This window comes from Lathyrus oleraceus, chromosome 6 (genome assembly GCF_024323335.1).
Source record: "Lathyrus oleraceus cultivar Zhongwan6 chromosome 6, CAAS_Psat_ZW6_1.0, whole genome shotgun sequence".
Lineage (NCBI taxonomy): Eukaryota > Viridiplantae > Streptophyta > Magnoliopsida > Fabales > Fabaceae > Lathyrus > Lathyrus oleraceus.
The window spans coordinates 281,158,103-281,176,896 of record NC_066584.1 but is presented as its reverse complement, the minus strand read 5'-3'; the positions used below and the strand labels follow the sequence as shown (position 1 = coordinate 281,176,896).

At 41.1% G+C, this 18,794-nt stretch overlaps 1 pseudogene; it reads left to right on the top strand.

Annotated features, from left to right (window-relative positions):
• The first annotated feature begins 457 nt into the window (after positions 1-457).
• On the top strand, positions 458-1,901 carry LOC127095185 (glucan endo-1,3-beta-glucosidase 2-like; annotated as a pseudogene).
• The last annotated feature ends 16,893 nt before the right edge of the window (positions 1,902-18,794 follow it).

Genomic DNA, 18,794 nt, shown 5'->3' with positions numbered 1-18,794 from the left:
CTCAAACCAGTACGCAATTGAGCGTTGTAGTCGGCACCGATCCTGCAGCAATTCCAGCAATTAGTTGAAGTTCAAGAGTCAGCTAGGGTCCTAATAGATATTTCTAATGGAAATAAACTCCCTGAGACAGCGTTGGCTGTACCTGAAGGTTCCTCAGAGATTTCTACAAACATGCCCAAAGAAGAAGAAAATTCAACAGCTGAAACAGGCCAGCTAAGGACTGCATCTGAACTTTCTCAATTTCCCCTTGGCGAACATGGTTATGACGAAAATGAAACTTCATGCAGCGAACTAAACCGGGTTCAACCATGGCACAAAAACAGACTTGCTGTGATCCTGCAATAAACCAAATTGCCATGTTAAATAGACCATCCAACATAAATGATGCACTGCCATAACCAACAGATGCAAACCAGTCTTGCATTCACCAATAATCAAATAAATCCAAAACGTAGATTGAATTGTTTTTGAATTTATCAATGGCTTTGCGTTTTCTTCTTCTGCTTTTTGCTGTTTCTCTTGTTGCTACTGATGAAGAAGCTTTTGTTGGAGTGAACATTGGAACTGACCTCTCTGATATGCCACACCCTACTCAAGTGGTTGCGCTACTCAAAGCACAACAAATTCGTCATATTCGGTTGTACGATGCTGACCAAGCTATGCTCATTGCACTTGCAAAAACAGGCATTCAAGTTGACATAACTGTACCTAATGAAGAACTCTTGGCAATTGGTCAGTCGAATGCTTCGGCTGCCAATTGGGTTTCTCGTAACGTGGTAGCGCATTATCCGGCCACCAATATCACTGCCATTTGTGTTGGTTCTGAGGTTTTGACGGCTCTGCCTAATATGGCGAAAGTTCTTGTCAATGCAATTAAGTACATTCTTTCAGCCTTCGTTGCGTCGAATCTTGATTGACAAGCTAAAGTCTCGACGCCCCTTTCGTCGTCCATCATCCTTGATTCTTTTCCACCTTCACAGGCTTTCTTTAACCGGTCGCTGAATTCAGTTTTAGTCCCGATACTCGATTTTTTTGCAGTCCACCGACTCTTGTCTCATGCTCAACATTTACCCTTACTATGATTACATGCAGTCAAATGGTGTCATTCCATTAGATTATGCACTCTTCAAGCCTCTCCCTCCAAACAAAGAAGTTGTTGATTCTAATACTCTTCTACATTACTCCAATGTCTTTGGTGCCATGGTCGACGCAGCATACTTTGCCATGGCTTTTCTAAACTACACCAAAATTCCCATAGTGGTAACAGAATCAGGATGGCCTTCAAAAGGTGCCTCGAACGAGCCCGACGCAACAATAGACAATGCCAATAATTACAACAGCAATTTGATCAAGCATGTTTTTAACAAAACCGGAACTCCAAAACATCCGGGAGTTGCTGTTAGTACTTACATCTACGAGCTATACAACGAGGATACAAAATCCGGGCCGTTGTCGGAGAAAAAACTGGGGATTATTTGATGCGAACGGTGTGCCTATTTACATTTTACACTTGACTGGATCAGGAGCAGTTTTAGCGAACGATACCAGCAATCAAACTTTCTGCATCGCAAAGGATGGTGCTGATCCTAAGACGATACAGGCTGCATTAGATTGGGCGTGTGGACCCGGAAAGGTTGAATGCTCTCCGTTGCTGCAAGGACAACCATGCTATGAACCAGACAATGTGATAGCACATGCTAATTATGCTTTTGACAGTTACTGTAATAAAATGGGGGAAAACTCCCGATTCATGCGACTTCAAGGGAGTTGCTACAATCACCACCACAAAGCCCAAGCCAAGCATCCTGCAGAACCACATCCAAACCTCCAAAGCCATTGAACCTCAACCAAACCAACTGAGTTTTCTGACAAAAATTCATTGCAGTAAAAAGGTAGAGTAATTGGACAAGGCAGTAAAAATTCAAGAAAACATCCCAAATTGGAATTAAAACAAAAACAAAGGGGAAAGCACATGCTCAGATTACCTGTCTCAAATCCATACATCAAAGGGACTAATCCGATTTCTGAACATCCAGAGTGCTCTGCAGAGTTACTCTTTTGGGACCCAAGGCATTTTTTGTGAAACCCTAATTCACAGAACATAAATAGAAGGAAGAGAAATCAGTAAGGGAGGAGGCGATTTTGAAGAGCACAACAGAGAAAATTGGAGGCGAAAATCTCAACCGAAACCCTAAAGTCCCAAATTTGAATACCTGGATTGGGAGGCCAACTTCTTCACGCCTTTCATCGCCGCCGTGACACTTTGTGAGAATTCTCCTTTTTTTCCTTTTATCATTTTCGTGTGTTTGTTGATAGAGACTTTACTGAAATGCGATTAAGGGGTTTTGGGTGTGAGTGAAATTGAGAGGGACGCGACTGTTGAGTCATGAGAGACGCAGTGTTGAGAGAGACGGAAGCGGCTACGTTGAGAGGGAGAGATTTCTCTGAGCTTGAGGGGGTTCATGAGGTTGAGGACGATGGCGATGAATCATTTTCTTTTTTTCCTTTTTTTAATTTTTCTTTTATTACTTAATTTAATTTGTTTTTAATACAAAAACCATAAAAAATGTTTATCTTGTTCTTAAATCTTTTATTTTTTTAGCCCGATTCATATATTTAACGTAGTATCTCAGTAGCAGATAATGATGAGTGGTCTGGTGGAGAAGGGTAGTGTTCATATTCTTGAGTGGGGTGGGTTCAATACTCATGTGTGGCATTTTTTGGCATTTTATTTCTTTTAGCTATATTATTTTTTCTTTTAGCATTTTAGTTTCTTTTTATGTTTATGCCTTTATTACACTCGTATGTTCATTTTGTTAATAATGTAAAGTTGTTGTATTTTAATTTAACTCAAAACCATTTTAAAACTATAAAAAATCATACTTTTCTCGATTTAATATCGAGCCCTTTTTTTTTCACACCCTTGTAAGTCGATTGCTTTTTTAAGCATCGCCATCAACCTCACATAGCTTACTCTTGGGCTTTCTTACAATGAGCCGGTTCCTTCGCACTTACACTCATACATTGTTTGATGCTTCATTATTTCATTCTTTGATTATTTGGTTCGATTATATACTTGTTTATATCTTACTTGTCCGATTAACTGTGGCCTAGTTGTATGGTGTATGAGGCATGTATTATTATTGTTTGTTTTCCATGAACAATCCCCATTCATAACAAATGTACCCCTCTCCCATGAAATGTATAATATTTATTCTTTCATTCTTTGTTCACCTGTTAATACAAGAATTAAAATGAACATTCGATAACCATCTCAAAACAAGATCAAAACCTCGATCCAACGTCGAGTAATCATTTTTCAAAACCTAACAGAACCAGCACGTATTCATCCACCCTTTTGTAAGTCGATTGCTTTATGCATCGCCATCAACCTTGTAAGTCGATTGCTTTATGCATCGCCATCAACCTTGAGAGTCGACTGCTTTATGCATCGCCATCAACCTTGTAAGTCGATTGCTTCATGCATCGCCATCTACCCTTTACCCCACTCTTCTCCTTGCTCCATTCGTCGATTCTTGTTCCGATTAGGTAGCACCCATTAGATAGAACCTTTTGCATGATAACATAGGTAGGATTCCCGTATCCTTTTGTATGATAACATAGGTAGAATTCCCATATTTCTTTGCATGCTAACATTAGGTAGATATTCCCATTTGTAAATCCTAACACTTAAGCACACATTGCATGACAACTCTAGGGCAGAGCTTCCCCATTTCTTTTAGACCTTTCCGAGCGTCTCCGATCTTGTGGCATGTAGTCCGTTCTATTGCAAAGAGGTAACTGCCTAAGACTCGATTCAGCGAGCTGCGACACCTACTGCTAGGACGTGAACACATTGCCCACTCTCCTTTGACACAACTGGTGTCCTCCTTTTGTAAGCCCATATTCAGATGGCAACCCCTATGTAGGGGAACTACATCGCCCTGATCCTCGTTCCAGACGAGGTATGTAGGCAGGAGACCGTGCGAGGTCTCTCCGGGCACCCTTTTCTTTTTTGCGTGTGTTTTGTTTGACAGCTATCAGGCTCGAGTTCCCGACTCCCTGTTAGTCTGTGTGTGCCGTTTCTTCTGACGTCTCGGCGTCTCTTCTGGCTTGCTTGATGACTTGTAGGCTCGAGTTCCCGACTCCCTACTAGTTTGCATGTTCTTTCTTTCCCTTCCAGGGGAACTACATCGCCCTGATCCTTGTTCCAGACGAGGTATGTAGGCAGGTGGTCGTGCGAGACCACTCCGGGCACCTTTCTTTTTCTTTTGTGTGTGTTTTGGTTCGGATGCTGATGTAAGTCCAGTGATTGGTAGTCGGGCTCCATGTTTGCCCTTTTGTGTGTGTTTTGGTTCGGATGCTGATGTAAGTCCAGTGATTGGCAGTCGGGCTCCATGTTTGCCCTTTTGTGTGTGTTTTGGTTCGGATGCTGATGTAAGTCTAGTGATTGGCAGTCGGGCTCCATGTTTGCCCTTTTGTGTGTGTTTTGGTTCGGATGTTGATGTAAGTCCAGTGATTGGCAGTCGGGCTCCATGTTTGCCACCTTTTTGTGTGTAGGTCTCTTGTTTTGTTCGGCGTGCGTGAGCCGAACTACGTCAACTCTGATTCTCATGTTCAGATGAGATACGTAGGCACAAGACGCGATGTCTTGCCGAGTTTGACTAACAACTAACAACTAATCTTTGTTTTCTTTCGCCCTCGTTGCGATCCTTTCTCTCGCCCTCGTTGCGATCGAGACATTCCCTTTCTCTTGCCCTAGTTGCAATCGAGACCCTTATTCCCGTAGTTAGCTGAACTACGTTTTGCTCTGATTCTCATTCCCGATGAGATACGTAGGCATAAGACGCGACGTCTTAGCGAGCACACTTATCCTTAAACCTTAGGTACCCGAGCTACGAAGACTCTGATTCTCATATTCAGATGAGATACGTATGCAGTGGATGCGACATCCGTGCGAGTCATTTTCTTTGACCCCTTCTTTTAGTAAATAGTACATTAGATAAACACACACCCTTTAGACAAGAAACAACAAGAGTGGATCCCGTAGAGTACTACGGATGCGTAGGGGTGCTAATACCTTCCCTTCGCATAATCGACTCCCGAACCCAAGATTTGGTTGCGAGACCTTGTCTTTTCCTTTCCTTTCTCCAGGTTTACTTCGAGCGTTTCCTTTCCCTCCTTTGGGATAAATAACGCACGGTGGCGACTCTTCTGTCATTTCTTTTTCGCCGGTTGTTTTTTCGCACCTCTGTATTTTTCGGGTTGCGACAGGTGTAAACCATAATCCACCAAAAATGGATGGTTGATATTAAGGATAACATGATCCATCGCATGACCGTTGTTTGGTGTGCTTTGCTTGATCCTCTTAACTTCTCTCCAGGCAGTGCAACCTGACAGATGTTCAAGCAGGTCCAGCAATTCTGATTGACATGCCATTGCATTGCATAACATCATCTGCATATTTGCATCCAACATTTCATGCTTATTCATTTGCAGGGTATTCCCTTTTTAAGGGGGGGCCTTAAAATCGAATAAGCAGTGCATCACATACCATACATACTAACCCTTGTTTGTTTTGTAGGTGTCACCGCATTGTCTAATGTTTGTTCCCTGCTGCAGGCAGTTATTGGTCCCAAGCGAGTTCACAGGTACCCGACAAAGGAAAACCGTCCACGACTAGCAATGGACCAGATACAGAAAGAACTGGCTGATATGCGTGAAAGGATGGATCAGTTCATGACATTGATGACTGGTATGGCAGAAGGCCAGGCGAAGCTAAAGGAATTGGTTGAGCAACCGAGGCCCGATCCAGAGGTGGAAATACCAAGTGCTAAGGGGAACCCTGGTAACCCTGGGAACGCTGATAAACCTGTGAACACTGGAAACGCGGGTAACGCAAATGTTGATGGAAACCCGGGTAATGTTGGCAACACGGGAAATGTTGGGAATGGTATTGGCGAAAGGTACAATGTGAATCAAGGGATTCGGATTAACGGGCGCCCCGTTACTGAAGATTGTCAGTATGATCAATTTTCTTTGCACGACGAGGCCCTCGAGACCACTCGCCGTATGGATGAGCTTGCTGAGAAGCTCAATTCTTTGGAGTCTCAAAATTCCTTAGGTTTTGATGTCACCAATCTTGGTCTGGTTCAGGGAGTAAGGATCCCACACAAGTTCAAACCCCCTACTTTTGAGAAATACAACGGGGCTTCTTGCCCACGCACTCATCTCCAATCTTATCTGGGAAGGTTGGGAGCTCACACTGAAGATGAAAAGTTGTGGATGTACTATTTTGAAGACAGTTTAACTGGAGCTTCTCGTGAATGGTATTCTCATTTGTCTCGTACTACCATCAAGAGCTGGAAAGACTTGGTAGAGGCTTTTGTCAAGCAATATCAATACAACTTGGACATGGCTCCAAATCGGACCTTGTTGCAAGGAATGTCTCAGACTGCCAAGGAAACCTTTAGAGAATATGCTCAGCGTTAGAGACAAATTGCTGCATCCGTCCAACCCCCTATGTCTGAAAGGGAGATGGCGGACATGTTCATGAACACTCTTCAAGGCAATTATATCGAGAGATTGGCTGCTTGCCCGTCAATCAGCTTTCCAGAGATAGTGATTGTTGGAGAAAGGATCGAGAGTTTGTTGAAGATGGGCCGAATTCAAGACAACAGTGCTTCCAACTCATCAGTTCCCAAGAAACCGTTTGCTGGTAACGGTCAGTGAAGAAGAGAAGGTGAGACGAGCATTGTATATGCCGGCAGAGGCAGGGGCAGAGGACGCCCTAATTATTATCAAGATCAAGTGGCCGTAGTCACTATTCCAACACCTGTTCCTCAACCGCAGTATCATCCGCAACAGCAACCCAGGTACAACAATCAACAACAAGGAGGTAACCCGGGTCAGCCGAGACACTATCAACAACGTCCAAGGCAGGCGGACCGGGTCATTGAGCCAATCCCAATGCCTTATTCTATATTACTTCCCAAGCTGATTGACATGAATCTGGTTACGTTGAGAACTCTGGCCCCACCGGTCGATCCCAACAATCTGCCTAGAGGTTATGATGTCAACGCCAGATATGCTTTTCACTCCAACGCACTTGGCCATACTACAGATAATTGCAAGGCTCTCCAGCTAAAGGTACAAGATTTGAGAGATGCCCAGACCATCAATTTTTCTCCGGTGCCTAATGTTATCCAAAACCCGATGCCAGCTCACGGCGGGCAGAGGATTAATGTTGTTGATAGTGGGGAAACTTTGAATTTGGTTTCTGATGCGACTAAAGTGAAGACTTCGCTATCGGTGGTCAAAGACCGACTCTTGAAAGGACGGATTTTCCCGGGCTGTGGGGAAGAGTGCAGAAATTATCAAGACACCGAGAACGGATGTGATAGTTTGAGAAGGGGTATTCAGCAACTGATAGATGAAGGTTGTCTTCAGTTCGATCAGACTCGTCCAGTGAAGAATGATGTGTCGACAGTAACGTTTCATTTCACTCCTGAAGAAATATATGTTCCTGAGAGACCCGCTCCGACAATAATATATTTCCCAGAAAGTCCAACACCAATTTACTCTGACAACCCTCAACCGACTTTGATTGGGTCGGTCACCATCACGGTACCAGGACTTGTTCCGTATGAGAAAGACAGTGCTATCCCGTGGCACTATGGGGCTGATATCTACTACCAGGGGCAGAAAGTTAACGAAGAAGACATTGACATTGGTAGCTCCACTGTAGACAATGTTGGAGGAATTGGTGGCTTCACTCGCAGTGGACGCCTATTTGCACCATCAACATTGCGCACGAATGCTGAAGCTGAGGCAGCTGCCAAGGCTAAAGGAAAACAGGTATCCACCGAAGAGGTTACTACCGAGGAAGCTCCTCCTAAGACCGCATTCGAGAAGGAAGTGGATGAGTTTATGAGGATTATCAAGAAAAGTGACTACAAGGTAGTCGACCAGCTAAATCAGACACCCTCAAAGATCTTCATTCTCTCACTATTGATGTGCTCTGAGGCACACAAAGCAGCCTTGTTGAAAGTACTGAATATGGCTTATGTTCCACTAGAGATAACTGTTAACCACCTGGAGTCGGTAGTTTCAAATGTAAATGCTAGCCATGCGCTAGGTTTCACCGATTATGACCTAACATCTGAGGGCAGGAATCACAACAAAGCCTTGCATATCACAATGGAATTCAAAGGGACGGTGCTTTCCCATGTTTTGGTTGATACAGGTTCTTCTCTGAATGTTCTCCCAAAGAAAGCCTTAACGAAGTTGGATTGCGATGACGCCACCCTGAGGCCGAGTAATTTAGTTGTAAGGGCTTTTGATGGCTCTAAGCGAGCTGTTTGTGGCGAAGTTGAGTTGCCAGCTAAGATTGGACCGCAGGTATTCAAGAGTACCTTTTATGTGATGGATATCCATCCTGCCTATAGTTGTCTGCTAGGTCGACCCTGGATTCATGCTGCCGGTGCTGTTACTTCTACTCTCCACTGTAGCGGTGTATTCGTCGCTATATGATCTATCGATTAAATCATAAGCAAGAGATACAATGAAATTTCGAGTCGCCACCGCACTTTTATTTATCCAAAGGATTGGCTAAAAAGCGAACAAAAGCCTAAGAAGTTTTACACGTAGAAAACTAATAAAAAGATCAGAGAGTCTGGGTAAGGGGTAAATTACGCAATGGGAAGGTGTTAGGCACCCACTACGTCCTAGGTACTCCTAGGGAGCCCTTTTCACACTTGTTGTATAAAATTGTTATTTATTATGACATAAATATTGTGCAAACATGATTGGGATGATGAGAAAAGAATATACAATTTATTATTGGGTTATTGGGTTTGAACGGATGAACCCGCTGCCTACGTACCTTCCATCAAAGGTAAGGATCAAAACGCCGTAGTTCGGCTAAAAGATTTCCAAAAGTTGGTGGATTCAATTTTAAACAATAGCACTGAGGCTTTTCATTATCAATGGGAGAACACTCGACCAAAAACCAACATCCACCATGTGAGGATAGCTTCGACGTACTAGAGGGGTTAGCCCTGTTTTCAGTACGGAAGTCTTACTGTCGACTCACTAAGGATAGGCAAGATTTACATCAACCACACTGATAATTGAAACCTATGGCTAATGCATGAAAAGATTAACAATGGACAAAGCCAAAACAAGTGAATGAGTGAAGTTACTGATTATGATTATGAAAATGGAGTCAAAGTATGATTAAGATTGATTCAAAAGAAGTATTATGAAAAGAGTTTGAAAAAGTCAAGGACTTGGGTCCAGGTTTTTAGTTAGAAAACATGAAGAAGTTTGCACAATATCTATGTCAAGTTTGAAATCAATGTGTGAAAAGGTTTAGGACACAATGAGGATGAATGGATGGAGATGGGATACTAAAACTTCTTAGAAGATTCACTTCTTGAAATCATATTGAAGATGATTCAAGTGTGTCCTTTGGAATGCAATGGATAATAGAAAACGAAACAAAGATGAAATCCAAAAGGCGGATATCGGATGCCAATCACTGGGCTTATACCAATCTCCTAAAACAGAATGGGATATCAGATGCCACTCAATGGACTTACACTAATCTCCACAGAAGAAAACAAGAAATGGGATATGAAATGTGGAAGTTGACTGCCAATCTGTCTGGACTTAGGTTAACTCCACACGCATGATCATAGGAATACCAATGCCTCATTGCAGGGACTTACAAGGATCCTCACATACAAGAACAATGCACCATGAGATGATGAGAAAGCAAATGCCAACTTGCAGGGACTTACAATTGCAAATTCTCATACAATCAAACAAATCAAATTATGATCACAGGAAAACAGATGCCAACTTGCAGGGACTTATAACTGTATCCTCACATACACACAAAGCAATGACAGGAGATATGAGTGACCAAGGAGGTCTTGCACTCTATCCTTCCATATCACAGGAGCAAAGGCCAAAAGAGATGGACTTACAATTGTCCTCAATGGGCAAACAACAATGATAGCATCACAAAGACAAATGAGATGATCATGCATTAATGGCAATTGATGATGATGATAAATGCATAACATAGAGGCAAACAAGTGCACATGAAGCAATCAATCAATCAATGAATATCAAACAGCACACTCTATAACCAAAACAAGGGGGCTCACACAAGAGGGTTTGACTATGAAAGTCCACTGTAATAGGTAAAGGTCGCTCTTAACCTTGCCATTGAGAGGCTAAGGTGAAGCAGATGAAAAGGAGATGAGGGGTGTGCCTCATTGCTTCTATCTCAGGTCAGAGAGAGCATCAAAGAAAGCGTGGGAGTTCAGAAAGTAGGAACTCTCTCCACATTATTGACTCGATTAGATCTTGGGTATTTATCTCAATGCTTCAACCATGTAATGGGAGCAAAGAGAGGACACACTGAATAGTGGGGGATAGATTACTTATCCCTACCTTCCACCAATCGCCTTACTTGAAGGACTTTTCCTGCTTGGGACAATTTTAAACACACACAGGCATTGCCTCTTAAGGAGGACTTCAGACAGTTTGCCCGGTCAAATAACAGACCGGGTCTCCAGACTACATGAAGAAGAAAGGTTTATACCTCAAAGCAAATGCTAAAAAGCAAAGCAAGCAACTAAAGCAACTAAAGTGTACCTGAAAAAGTCAAACTCATTAGTAAACAAGTCAACAGTTCAAACCAATGGAAAATGAAACAATAGTTAACCACAGAGGGACCAATGTGCCAAGCACAAGACTCAATTCACATGAGTCACACCTACAAAACAAGGGTTAGCACATGGTATATATAATCCAACTCAATCAAATTTGAATGATCTTTGAGGCATTGGTGCTTAACCTGAAACAATAGCTCAATTGTAAGCTCAAAAGACCACTAGGACTAGCCTAGGGTCAAAGATGAAAGAAAAAGTCAAAACAGCAAGGAAAAGTCAACCCAAGTCAAGGTCAAACATTTAAGAAGCTATCTCAATTGGATTCACAATCAAATCATGCATCAATGTCATTTCATATGCAAAAGGATGCAAAGCATGGCAAGAAAGAGCAAAATAGGTCAACAGCAAGACCTCTTTCAAAAGTCAACTCAAACAATCTCAAAAATCATGAAATAAATCACATTCAAACCTAACATCTATCATGGTAGACATGTCAAATTTCATGGCATTTGGATGAGAGGAAGGCAGTCAAGTAAAATCATGAAGTCAAACCAAATTCAAGTATGCACAATGAAAGTCAACAAACATGAGTCAACTTCAAAAAATCATATCAAATTGAAAACAGATGAGAAATGAATGAAATTAACACCAATGCAAAGCTCAAGATGTCTAGTTATCACATATGAAATTTCATGGTCATACAATAAGATTTGAGAATTTCACAAAAGATTTGGCAATGTGTAGCACAAAAAGTCAACATTTGACTAAGCATGGAAGAAAATTCACAATCAAATGGAAAACAGCATGATTAATCCCAAGAAAATTCATACATAAACTAGACATGTAGAGGATGGCTCATGCAAAATTTGGGGTCATTTGGATGTAAGGAAGCATGTGAACAAAAATCATACATTTTCATATCATTGGTGTGACACAAATTGTCACACCCTACTTCAAAAAATCATATCTAGCAAACCACAAATGAGAAATGTATAAACTCTACATGGAAACAAAGGTCAATGTGTCTAGTTTCACCACAAAAAATTTCAAACTCATTGGATACATCATGACAATTTCATAATTGAAATGGCAAAGAGTGTCAAATATGCATACTTGTCAAGAGATCAATTATCAATTAAAATCCAACCAGTGAAAAATTAATTAAAAATCAAAATCAAATACTAGACACTCTCGTGAACATGATGGAAAAATTTTCATGATTTTTGGATGAAAATTGAAAGAGAAATGAATTTTCAAAGTTGAGTGATTATTGGATGCAACATGATCACATAACATGGCAAGAGTGGTCAAACATGGTCAACGCAGTGGCAATGTTGTAATATCCGCAGTCACTTATTGGAACGATGCGTTTTGCAAGGGGAAATGAAATGTTCCCATTGGTCCAAACCCAATGGAACAGTAAACTCGGCCAATCATGTTCATATTTCTGGGTTTCTAAAACCCTAGGGTTTTACAGCATTCATGGCATATGGCAACAACAGCAACACAAAAACTCGACCAGCAATTACAACAGCATAGCATTTTAACAAAATTCTTCGTACAACCACAACATAACAACAAACCAACACCATCAGTTCATGCGGAATTCTTGGCAAGTTTATGATTTAAGCACAACAGCATACAACATATTTCACATGGATTTCAGGACAATGCTCATGGGGTTTCAAAACTGCAGGGCCTTATCTTCATGTTCATCAATCATCATCCACATGAACAACAACATTAACACATAATCGTGGCCATGAAACCTCATCAACTAACAGCAAAACAAACATAACTATGGGAATTTTTCTGGACAGAGTTAGGGTTCAATACAACAGTGCATTCATCATTCAATGTTCAAACATGGAAATTTCGAAATGTCCAGAAATCCAAATCAAGCATACCACTAGCATCAGCACACTTCAAGCATCACAAATATATCATCACTTTTCATTAAATCATTGTAGACAAGCCAAATCGAAGGAAAACATGTTTGGTCATGAAAATGAAAGTTCAGATTTCTCCATCATGAGAGCACCATTTTAAATGAAACAAAGTGCATTGAAACCAGCATATAAGGACCTTTCATAAACACATTATGGCATGGCAAAAGGAGAATGTCGATTACTTACTTGTTTTGGAAGAAAATCGAAAACAGGGCTGCTTTGATGGATTTAAGGGCAAACAGGTGAAGATGATGCTTGGCAATGATGAATCCTTGAGGAAAATGAGCTCGATGATGCTTGGAAGCTCCCACGATTCAAACTGCCATTTGAGATGCTTGGAGAAAACAGGTTCTGAAGATGAAGTTCCAGTTGAGAAATGGTGGTTCAAAAAGCTTCACAAGATGGGCTAGATGATGAAGGATGCAAGGGTTGCTCGAGTTCCTTCAAGGGTTTTGCTGAATTTGTGTTTTTGCCAAAAATGCAAGATGAGAGTGAGAGTGTATTTTCTGTTGGTAGGCTGCAAAACTAGGGTTGGAAAATGCTCAGAATGAGCTTTATATCATCTGTTTATCATTACTAAACCATGTGCTAAGTTGATTTAGCTTAAATGAAGCACATTGCAAATTTTGCTAATTGGCATGTAAGTGGAAATGGAGGTGCAATGCTGTACGAGCTGGGCCTGAAAAACAGCAAAAAAAAAGACATCCAATTTGCTGTTTTAAGTTGGCACGTGAATTGCTAAACATTGCCTTGCTTATTGAAGTCATTTTGCACATTTTGTCCATTTTGCAATTTGGTCCATAATTGTAGTGTAATGGTGGTATGATCATGGTTTTGGAATTGGAACATGTCTCAAATTTGATATGAAAGCAATCTCAATTGGCAAAATGGTGAAAAAAGTTTTAATTTAAAAAGTCAAAGTTTGGTCAAACTTTGATTTTAAATGAAAAAGGTCCAAAAATGCCATTTTGATTGGTAGGGTTTTGGTGAATGAAGTTTATATTTTTGGAAAGAGGATGAAAAATGTGGTTTGTAGGAAAAAACCCCACCAAATTTGGCCTTATGGTTTGAGAGTTATGGCTCTTTGAAGTTCACAAATTTCTGAAATTGAATTGATCATATCTTGACAACCACACATGGGATTTGAGAGTTCTTGGACTTTTTGAAAATGGGAGAACAAGATCTTCAACTTTCATGTTGGGCAAAAATTCAATTTGGAGCTTGTATCATGATGTAAGTTGAGGATCAAGAAGTTTCCATTTTTGGCAGCTGAAATTACAGGTCCACTTTCTATTTTGGGAAATTTTCTGATTGGCTTGATTTTCTTCCATGATGAGGTTTGACATGATAGATGAGGCTTATACAAGCATGAATGAGCTCCTTCAAATCAATTCTATCCATCAAATCTCTGATTAAATCAACAGTTGACCAAGTTTGACTTTTCTAGGGTTTTGGATGATTGGACCACTTCTGATGAATTCCAAACCCTAATTCCTTGAGACCTTGACTTCAAATGATATCCCAAGTTGTATGAACTCTTGATTATTGATCATGGTGTCCAAATTCTGCAAGAATGGCCACCATCCACTGCTTTGACTGACTGTTGACTGTCTTTGACCTAATTGCTGATGATTGCTTCAACTGCAAGCAACAAGGTTAGACTGACAATATTTTTGTACTTTTGAATGATAAACATATGAATAGCAAAGATATACAAATGCAAAGTATGCTTGGTGATCAAGAATCAACCCACAAGGCGACCAACCCACTAGGAGGGGAGCTAGGGCATGCAGTGATCCTTGAGGCCATGATATGAATGATATGGGCCATGAGGGATCTTAGGGCCCAAAATTGGGGTCTTACAGATGCCCCTATTTAAGGTCATTCTAGCCGGAGAAGTGAAGTTTAGAAATCTTCATCTCGACGCGGTGGAATGGACTTAAATAACAGTAATGAGACAAATTTTGGTCCCTAAGAGACCTCATGATGCAGATGTATGTGTGCAAAAGACACAAATTCTGTGGGGAATATGATTCACACAGAAGAAAAGACGATCCGTCGGAGTAATACACTCACCAGGAACAGAGACTCTAACAAGACTCTATGGGGATAATGAAAGAAAAAGAAATGTGTGAACAATACACGACTCCAAACTGGGGAAAAACAAAACTGACATAACGTGAACAAGACACGACTCTGATTAGAAGAAAACAGAAAACAGACAGGAGAACTCACTGGGGAGTGAAGGACTCATACTGGGAAACAGATTTCCAAAGGAAAATAAATCCATTGGAGAAACACAAGCTGACTCCTGGGGAGAAGCAAAAAGAAAACTTCACTGAGGAAGCACCAAACAAATGAGATGTTAACGGGATAAGAGTAACAAAAAACAGGAAGGAACACCAAGGATACCGGGTTGTAGGTATGTAACAGGTGACCGACCAAAGACGTGAATTGGTGTGTGTTCCAAAACACTCATCATCCTGAAGAGAGCGAAAGCAAACTTGTTTAAAGGATGGACAAAAAAGCGTGAATTGGTGTGTGTTCCAAAACACTCATCATCCAAAACGCAAACTGGTTAAAGGATGGGCAAAAAGCGTGAATTGGTGTGTGTTCCAAAACACTCATCATCCGAAAGAAAGCTAGAACAGCAGACTTGTTTAAAGGATGGTCAAAAAACGTGAATTGGTGTGTGTTCCAAAACACTCATCATCCAAAACGCAAACTGGTTAAAGGATGGGCAAAAAGCGTGAATTGGTGTGTGTTCCAAAACACTCATCATCCGAAAGAAAGCTAGAACAGCAGACTTGTTTAAAGGATGGACAAAAAAAACGTGAATTGGTGTGTGTTCCAAAACACTCATCATCCTGAACACAAACTGGTTAAAGGATGGCCAAAAAAACGTGAATTGGTGTGTGTTCCAAAACACTCATCATCCGAAAGAAAGCTAGAACAGCAGACTTGTTTAAAGGATGGTCAAAAAAACGTGAATTGGTGTGTGTTCCAAAACACTCATCATCCTGAACACAAACTGGTTAAAGGATGGCCAAAAAAACGTGAATTGGTGTGTGTTCCAAAACACTCATCATCCGAAAGAAAGCTAGAACAGCAGACTTGTTTAAAGGATGGTCAAAAAAACGTGAATTGGTGTGTGTTCCAAAACACTCATCATCCTGAACACAAACTGGTTAAAGGATGGCCAAAAAACGTGAATTGGTGTGTGTTCCAAAACACTCATCATCCGAAAGAAAGCTAGAACAGCAGACTTGTTTAAAGGATGGTCAAAAAAACGTGAATTGGTGTGTGTTCCAAAACACTCATCATCCTGAACACAAACTGGTTAAAGGATGGCCAAAAAAACGTGAATTGGTGTGTGTTCCAAAACACTCATCATCCGAAAGAAAGCTAGAACAGCAGACTTGTTTATAGGATGGACATTCAAATCCACAAGGAAAATGAATCTTACTCTGAGGGGAAAACAATCAAAAGATTGACTCAAGAGCGCACGAGATATAATATCCATTACCGTCAGAACGTGGATAGAATACTCAGATGAGACATATTATTCATTACCGGCAAACCGTGAATAATATACTCGAAAGGAAAATTATCCTGAACCGGTTACTGGGTTGTTTATAGGATAAAATCCGAAGACGTGAATTGGTTTTCACTTCCAAAACACTCATCACCCTGAAGAAAGCTAGAACAGCAGACTTGTTTATAGGATGGACATTCGATTCCACAAGGAATGCGAATCTTACTCGACTGGGAAAACAACAAAAGATTGACCCAAGAGTGAACGAGATATAATATCCATTACCGTCAGAACGTGGATAGAATACTCACAAAGGAAGATTATCCTGAACCGGGTTGTAGGTTGTTTATAGGATAAAATCCGAAATCGTGAATTGGTTTTCACTTCCAAAACACTCATCATCCTGAAGAAAGCTAGAACAGCAGACTTGTTTATAGGATGGACATTCGATTCCACAAGGAATGCGAATCTTACTCGACTGGGGAAGATCAACAAAGGACTCCAACCAAAGAGCGCATGAGACATATTATTCATAGCCGTCAAAACGTGAATAATATACTCGAAAGGAAAATTATCCTGAACCGGGTTGTAGGTTGTTTATAGGATAAGATCCGAAATCGTGAATTGGTTTGTGTTCCAAAACACTCATCATCCTAAACACGAATTGGTTAAAGGATGGATATTCGATTCTACAAAGAATGAATCTTGCTCAGTTGGGGAAAATCAACAAAGGACTCCAACTAAAGAGCGCATGAGATATATTATTCATTACCGGCAGACCGTGAATAATAAACTCGCATGGAAGATTATCCTTAACCGGGTTGTAGGTTGTTTATAGGATAAAATCTGAAAAGAAAGGCATCGGGATACCAGGAGAGGTATATAATGATGACCAATCAAAAGGAGCAACAGACATTACCAACAAAAGGGTAAATGAAAGGCGAACTGCTGAGGATAAATTGCAAGCATCCGGCAATTATCGACAGAGACTAGTTGGGGAAGCATTGATAAACAATCAATGATCCGGGGAACAAATCACTAGCATACGGTGAAAAGACCCACTGGGGATAAAATTGCTAGTATACGGCAATTATCCACAAAAGACTTGCTAGGGATATAAGTGCTGATCTGAGCAACTTACATACTAGCAAAGGAAAATCATCATCAAATATTAGATGAGGATAACCACAAAGAGAGGGTTGTCATCGGTTGGGATGAACAACAAGGTTAACTCTGCAAGGGGAGAAAACGGGGTTTACGACTACCGGTTTGTAGGTAGAAAACCGCAAAGATAGGACTTATGACTGCTGGTTTGTAGGCAGAAGGCCAAAAACTCTGGCTGGAGAATGAAAGGTGTACAACCATAAATTCTGCCGAGAAAGCCAGGATAGATAGGACTTACAATTACCGGTTTGTAGGTAGAGGCCCAAAAGATTCCGCTGGGGAACAACCCGCTGGGAAGTACAAGATTTTGACAAATGGCCGATTCGGGAATGATCCGAAAAGGCAGACTGAATTAAGACACGTCCTAATGAGGATGTAACTCAAATAGGAAAATCCATCCCAATATATGTGTTGGGAGGAAACGGAAGAAACCGTCATCCACGAGGATAGATCTCAGTGGGGAACTGCAGGAGAAAAGACAACATTTTCTGCTTATGGGGTTGACTCTATATGGAGAGATTTTAAAACACCCGACATCTGCTTGGGGAGATCTATAAAGAGATCTGTATCACCATAGCAGGAGACACGACAAACAAAAGATATATGGCGAGAAATGCAACATGAATATCTGAATGTTTATGAATATGCATGAATATGCGTGATTTATGTTTGGTGAATGCTGACAAAACAAACAATTCTAACACAAACAGGTTCAGGAACCAAAACGTCCGGTATTATACTTCCAGGGGAAAAACCAGCTGGAGAGCCAATCTGCGGAGATCCACATGCTGTAAAGCAAAGATCTGCGGGTACTGCTGAAGAAGCAGAGGATCGGAGATATCAGGAAACAACCCAAAACAGGGTACAGAAAGTCACAACGGGCAAAACAGCCACCAAGACAAATCTGTAGGGGAACAAGAGAAATCCCAAAGATATCTGCAGGGGATCCCAGGGTTAACTGAGAAACAAAAGTGCATAAGCACGAACTGCTGTAGAAGCAACTCCACACAACTCCACTGGGGGAACAGCCCATTGAGGGAGATTGATATCATCCAAATAGAATCTAACTGCATAAGCAACTCCATTGGGGAAAACTGTCGGCTACTCTCTTGGGGAACAAACCACTGAGGGAGGACAGATCAAACAAATAGATTCTGCAACAAACCACTCCACTTGGGGAGAATACACATAGCAAACTAATCACAACAAGTAGATTCTGCAATACAAGCCACTCTACTGGGGATCACAACTAGTCAGGAGATCAATCCGTTCTCTGGAGGCTAAAACTATCATCCGACCATACTGGGGATTGAAGGAGGATTCAACAGGCAAAACTGCCACAACAAACATTCTGCAGACTATGCTGAGGAAAAGATGGTTGCAATACTGGGATATCAACCCAAATCAAAACTGCTCAGGAAAATAAATCTTGCTCTGCTGAAGAGAATAAACTCTGATGGA